Below are 7500 nucleotides of genomic sequence, written 5' to 3' on the forward strand. Positions count from 1 at the left end.
CATCTCCCTCCCTCTCCCTTTCTCTCTCTCCGTGACTCCCTTGCACCTCACCTCCTCCTCCTCCTCCATCTCCTCCTCCTCCCGCTGGGGCGTCGTCCATCATACTCCCGGTAGAGTTCTGTGAGGAACGGCCTCGTTAACGGCTCAGGGTTCGGTTCGGCCCTCGTCGCCACATATCTCCGCTCGGGCTAATGAAGGGTGGATGTGTGGGCGGAGGTGTGGAGCCCCAGCCCCGTAAAACAACCCGGGCCCGGGCGGAGCTCGGTGTGTTTAGACCGTCAGGGCGCCTGGCGGCACACACAGTGCTATGCATACTTAACACCACGCCCGCTCCAGACTCAGCGTTCCTTTAATCTGTCTCTCTGCTGATTGGGTGTAGCTGGGTGTTTTACTCCTTCCAGAGACGCCCCCTGGTGGGCGTGGCAGCTAGAGCACTCAAACGTTCTACTCAAATAAATCAGACCGTCCAACGAACTGAAGTCAGAGTAGTCCCCAGGCGCAGCCCGAGTTCATCTTTTCAAAACCCTCGAGTCGAGCTCTCAAGTGAATGCGAACCAGTTTCCCTCGTGTCCCAGGATCATCTCACTCCCGCCTGTCGTCCAGCCTGCTGTCCTGCCTGTCGTCCTGCCTGTCGTCCTGCCTGTCGTCCTGCCTATCTTCCTTGCCGTCCCACCTGTCCTCCTACTTGCCCTCCTGCCTTTCTTCCTGCCTTCCATGCTACGCTTCCCCCGAATCCCCTCTCAGTCACCCACCTCCATCCCCTCTCAGTCACCCACCTCCATCCCCTTTCAATCACCCACCTCCATCCCCTCTCAGCCACCCACCTCCATCCCCTCTCAGCCACCCACCTCCATCCCTCTCAGTCACCCACCTCCATCCCCTCTCAGCCACCCACCTCCATCCCTCTCAGTCACCCACCTCCATCCCCTCTCAGTCACCCACCTCCATCCCCTCTCAGCCACCCACCTCCATCCCTCTCAGCCACCCACCTCCTTCCCTCTCAGCCACCCACCTCCATCTCCTCTCAGCCACCATTCCTCCATCCCTCTCAGCCACCCACCTCCATCCCCTCTCAGCCACCCACCTCCATCCCCCTCAGCCACCCACCTCCATGCCTCTCAGTCACCCACCTCCATCCCCTTTCAGTCACCCACCTCTATCCCCTCTCAGCCACCCACCTCCATCCCCTCTCAGCCACCCACCTCCATCTCCTCTCAGCCACCATTCCTCCATCCCTCTCAGCCACCCACCTCCATCCCTCTTCTTTCCACCTCTCCCTATCACCATTCCAGGCCTGGAACTTGCCTGCAGTGCTCCTTCTTTCTTTCCAGGCGCCACTCAGTCCTTGTCCTGCGTTGGGGTCCTTCCGGCGTCCTTACACATTTTGTGTAAAAAGCCGGATTATGAGTGTGTTCAGGTTGTGTGTTCTCGGGTTAAAACATGTTAAAAAATCATCCATTTTTTTTCCAAAGTAAAGGAAGGAGAACTGTGTGTGATGCTCTGACATCTGACTCATCAAACCTGTTTTCCACGACACGGAATTTAATTTGGCGCCGACAGGGTTTTATTGTGACATGCCAAACTGTTACGAATGTGTGTATGTGTGTGTGTGTGTGTGTGCGTGTGCGTGCGCGTGCGCGTGCGCGTGCGCGTGTGTGTGTGTGTAACTGAAGGATCAGTTTGCTGTTGCAGGGGAAGGAGCGAAGTGGCGACCAAACTGAAAAACCCCCCCAAAAAAAACGGAAGCGCGTCTTTCCTTTGAGCTTTGTCTGAAGTGAAGGTTCCTCGATGCCGCTGCGTGCTGTTGCCGGGCGGATCGACCCACGCTCAAGTTGTATAAGTTCGCCTCCAACCCATAAACCATCAACCAGAACTCAGAGATCGAAAATGCACTCGGCCCGGCGGCCATTTCCAAGTATAATTCAGCGTTTGGGGCGAGCGCCAGTCAGCTCCGAGCTTTGTTATCGATTGGTCTGAAGCACAGATTTGTCGTATTGAAACTTGAGCTGCTGCAGCTGCTCCATCCATATCGACAGTTTTTCCGACCACGACTCCCAACGCTGCCTCACCGCATTCACCACGGCTGCTTTTCTCTTCCTGCGAGGCCCTGGTCAGTGGCGGACCCCGCCACCGACGGTGGACACAGCGCAGAGAGGAGCATGTCACATGAGAGGCTGTTTGTTGTGAAGGGGCAGCTCAACAGACATCGAATCAAAAGTCTGTCTCTCTGTCCCTCTATCCCTGTGTGGTCTGGGGCCTCTGTCCCTCTGTCAATCTATCCCCCCATCCCTCTGTCCTCCTGTCCCTCTGTCCCCCTGTCCCCCTGTCCCTGTGTGGTCTACAGCTCCACCTGCAGTGAGTCTCCCGCTCCAATCGTCCAGTCCAGAGCAGTCAGGCCGTTCCTCTGAGCTCCGTTCCCTCCTCCCTGCTTCCTCCTGCTGACACACAGCCACTTGGACTTTGAGACTTATTGCAATTTTCCTGGAAGTCGGAAGAAAAGAAAAGTAATAACAGAGAATGTTCCTCCGGAATAATTGTCTGAGGACGGCTGACGGACACATCACTGCAGCTGGACGGGAGACCAGCCTTTCTCTTCACTTATATTCAACTATATCTGAAGCTTTCATTTCCTTCATAACTCAAGACAGCCGATGTATAAAAACCCGTCTCCCTCTCTGACGGTGCCGACGATGCACACGCCAGCGACGGGGTTCCCGCAGCCAGCGCCAAAACACTGTGTTTTTATTTTAGATGCAGGTTATTTTATGTTCCGTTAAGGTCATAACGGGGACACTTCCTCCGTGACTCTCTCCCTGATGACCCCTTTCAGGCGTTATGCGCAGAAAATAACCTGAAGGAGTCTACGAGCCCCACCCCTCTGTGCCCCGCCCCTCTGTGCCCCGCCCCCACACTGTTTTTACTTGTTTTATTTGGAGGAACGGGGCACGGTGATCGTGGTGCACAGAGAACCGTGTTCCGTACACACACAAAAATATATTTATCATTCCCCTTATTTCTAATTCCTCACTGAAATGTTATCCCTGTGCATTTTGTAAGATTTAATCTCGTTCATCCTCTAATTGTAACAAGCACTGACTGACGGGTCCTCGACTGATGATTCCCTGATATTTTCTGTGCCACTTCCTTTCCGTATGACTTAAAAACACTTTCTGATATTTAATACTCATATATTGTGAGTTTCCAGCTTTCGAAAATAAGATTTATATTTGTTTTGGATTCTTAATCAGCAAACAACGGATCAGAATCAGCAGAAAAGAAACAATGGGAAATACGAGAAGAGCAAAGAGAAGTTTATAACAATACGTAAAACCACAGTGAGGTTATTTCCTGTTTCTGAACTAGTCATATTCTAAAACCCAGCGCTATCGTCTCTGCCTTCATTTCTCCATTTATTTACACCTCTGGCGCATGAATCGATGGAAGACCAACGTCCCGTGATGTTTCATTCTGCCGAGACGCAGTGCAGAGCCAAGGGCCATCTGCACACACACACACACACGCAAACACACACACACACACACACACACACACACACACACACACACACACACACACACACACACACAGCATCCATTATTTCTCAGTCTACTCGCAGTGAGAAAAGCAGATTAAAGACCTTTGCAACATTTGCAGTTTGCATTTTTACTCTACACTACTTTTGCTCATTTTTTGTCCTGTTGTTTAATCTCTTTATGTCATTAATGACATTTCTAAACAATGGAGGGACGATGAGACCGTTTTATCATTTTAGTCGGGACCGCTTAGTCAAAGGGTTATTTCAATGCAGTAAGACAAATTTGGCGGTATGGTTCTGTTCTGGGACCTCCCTGCCCGTCCACATGCGTACATGGAAAGCCTAAGGCAGGGAGAGCAACCCTCCTCTGCCTGATTCCTTGGATCCTGATTCTCTGCCTGATTCCCTGGACCCTGATTCTCTGCCTGATTCCCTGGACCCTGATTCTCTGCCTGATTCCCTGGACCCTGATTCTCTGCCTGATTCCCTGGACCCTGATTCTCTGCCTGATTCCCTGCCCGATAAGTTTGCCTTCTCTGGCTGATCTCCTGGTTTTGAGCGTAACAACCGCTGACAATTACAGGAACGATGCTTTATGTAGAAATAGCTTAAATTTAGTGATGATAGCTCCCGTAAAAAACATTTTTTTTATATTGTATATGTATAGACCAGTGATTTTGAATATAATATTCTATATATATATATATTATACTATACTATATATATTCTATACATAATACAAAAAACACAAACGACACACATACAGTACATGCCGGTGAAGGGGGTACTGAGCTGAAATCGTAGAGGGGGTACACTACTAAATGTTTGAGAACCACTGGTATAGAAAATACTACAATTTCCCAACATTTGAGCCACCATCAGGAAAAAGGGTCAATAATCTACAAGGCGTCAGGACTGGTAAAAATACAAAAACTAAATTTTACACAAATTTTATCTATAGCTTCAGCGATATATTTCATTGTTATTGTGTCTATTGTGTAGTTTTGTTGTATATGTCACCTTTTTCCCCGTATATTGTAATTATTTTTAATATTGTTCTTATTTTCCTTTTAATTTTAGATCTATCTACCATAAAGATCTATATCTTAATGGTCCTTTAAGAACATAAAGGACAAGCTGACCACTACACATTTCATGTGTAGGCCCACAAGGAATTTCCCAGAATCCTCTGCATTCTGACCAGGATCAGGGCGGGAACGTTGTTTTTCCCGCAGGATCAGGGCGGGAACGTTGTTTTTCCCGCAGGATGAGGGGACCGTTCGGCCATCATCACCGGGGCCATTGGATGGGGCCGAGCCTGGGGTCGTCCTCCTGGGACAGTGAGCTGCACAAGGTTTACAGGAAAACAAAAATCGAATGTTGTGCAGTTTAATCTGCTGATGAAATGGATCAAGAGAGAGAGGAGAGAAGGAAGAGAGGAGGAGGAGAGAAACAAAAGAAGGAAGGAAATGAGAAGGATAGAAGCCGGGGAGGGGGAGAGAAGGAAGAGAGGAGAGAAGGAGGCGAGAAGGTCAATAAGAAAGTGTGTGTGTGTGTGTGTGTGTGTGTGTGTGTGTGTGTGTGTGTGTGTGTGTGTGTATGTGTGTGTGTGTGTGTTGTTCGAGCCTTTTAGCTCCATTTTGTTTGAAAAGAATCCCACGGATGAAAGGTTCTCATCGGGTTCTTTAAAAGTGTGTGTGGCTCCCCGTCACCGCCCGGAGAAGCACAGCGTTCATTGCACGGTTCCCCGTGTTCTTCCTCGTGATCCTCCTCTGGTTCCTTCTCTGGTTCCTCCTCTGGTTCCTCCTCTGGTTCCTGCTCTGGTTCCTCCTCTGGTTCCTGCTCTCGTTCCTCCTCTGGTTCCTCCTCTGGTTCCTGCTCTCGTTCCTCCTCTGGTTCCTCCTCTGGTTCCTGCTCTCGTTCCTCCTCTGGTTCCTCCTCTGGTTCCTCCTCTGGTTCCTCCTCTGGTTCCTCCTTATGATCCTCCACTGGTTCCTGCTCTGGTTCCTCCTCTGGTTCCTCCTCATGATCCTCCGCTGGTTCCTCCTCTGGTTCCTCCTCTGGTTCCTCCTCTGGTTCCTCCTCTGGTTCCTCCTTATGATCCTCCACTAGTTCCTCCTCTGGTTCCTCCTCTGGTTCCTCCTCATGATCCTCCTCTGGTTCCTCCTCTGGTTCCTTCTCTGGTTCCTCCTCTGGTTCCTCCTCTGGTTCCTGCTCTGGTTCCTCCTCTGGTTCCTCCTCTGGTTCCTGCTCTCGTTCCTCCTCTGGTTCCTCCTCTGGTTCCTGCTCTCGTTCCTCCTCTGGTTCCTCCTCTGGTTCCTGCTCTCGTTCCTCCTCTGGTTCCTCCTCATGATCCTCCTCTGGTTCCTCCTCTGGTTCCTCCTCTGGTTCCTCCTTATGATCCTCCACTGGTTCCTGCTCTGGTTCCTCCTCTGGTTCCTCCTCATGATCCTCCGCTGGTTCCTCCTCTGGTTCCTCCTCTGGTTCCTCCTCTGGTTCCTCCTTATGATCCTCCACTAGTTCCTCCTCTGGTTCCTCCTCTGGTTCCTCCTCATGATCCTCCTCTGGTTCCTCCTCTGGTTCCTTCTCTGGTTCCGTTGGATGTGAGAAGGTTCTTCGTTCTCATTCGAGTCAATGGATTGTGGTTGCGGACAAAACATTTGGAAAACAACCAAATCCCCTTTTCCATCCAGAGGTGCACGGCCGCCAGATAAAGGTCTTTTCCGCGGTTCAGGAACCAGGATAGTCCCCGATACGGAAACTAAAATTGGTTCTAAGTTGGAGGGTACCTGCTCGCAAAAAAAAAGTTGGCACTTTACTTTTCCACCATCGGAACCATCACGGAAAGGGAACCAACAGCGCTGATTTGTCAAACCCAAGCTATTTTTGTTTGCGTAAGTGCTCGCTCCCACTCGCTACTACGTTTTGGAAAGCCAGAGTCTGTCGTGGTGTAGGGGGTGGTGTGATTCAAGCAGCCACACCTGTCTCAGGTCTAGTTAATCGGGCCCTGGGGCAGGGGTGGCTGTGCGCCTGTTGTTCACCAGAGCAATCAATGGACGAAGGGTAAAAATCACACATCCCCGCACACACGGGGAGAGCCTTCGTCATGACAACTTTCCATCTGCTCCCAGCTTGTTACACCTTGCCACTCTCTCGTGTAAACTGGCTAACGAGCCTTGTGATATCAGACCCGAAAGAAACAAAATGTCTTTCGCGAACGGTTACGTGGCGCAGCGCCCCGTTCCCGAGATACGACGCGGAGATCGCCTCTCTCCCTATTGGCTGCCTGAATTTGGGCGCCAAATCAAATGGGAGTAGACTGAAATCAACTTAACCATAATGAGGTCGTTTTCTGGCATATTTTGGAAGAAATGGCATCTCCCAAAGTAAATCAAGCTCCCAGAAAACAACGCCAAAAAAAACCACCCAGATAAGAGTGGAAACCTTCTACACGTCTTCACATGAGCTTCCTCAAGGTTCTCCGGGACCTGGGGGAGTTTGGGTGAAATTCCTTCATTGTTCATCACACAGTTTCACAGTTTATTAAAACATTATGTGTAAACTAAGGGAACACCTGGACCTTATTACTGTAAATACATTAATAACCTGAATGTGAGGTTTGGACAAAAAAACTGCCTCAGTGATTATGACGCAGAACAAACTGAATTTGATCGTCATTATTACCAGCATGAGAATGAAATTAAGAAGAAAAAAAAAAGCAAAACTTATCCATTTGTCATTAATATTTAATAACCCAGACGTCTCCTCCAGGAGTCTCCAGTGCGGTGCGGTTGATCAATTCAGAGATTAGTTATTGGACGGACGTCTAGCTCCTGAAGATCTCTCTGAATTTAATCCGCTCCCCTTGTGTATTCACGCCGCGCGCACTGACCGCGACGACCATAGCGTCCAAGCAGAGTTTTTCCGAGAGGCCTCCTCGTCCACATCTCTGCAGAAACGAATAA

This window comes from Zeus faber (genome assembly GCF_960531495.2).
Source record: "Zeus faber genome assembly, chromosome: 19".
Lineage (NCBI taxonomy): Eukaryota > Metazoa > Chordata > Actinopteri > Zeiformes > Zeidae > Zeus > Zeus faber.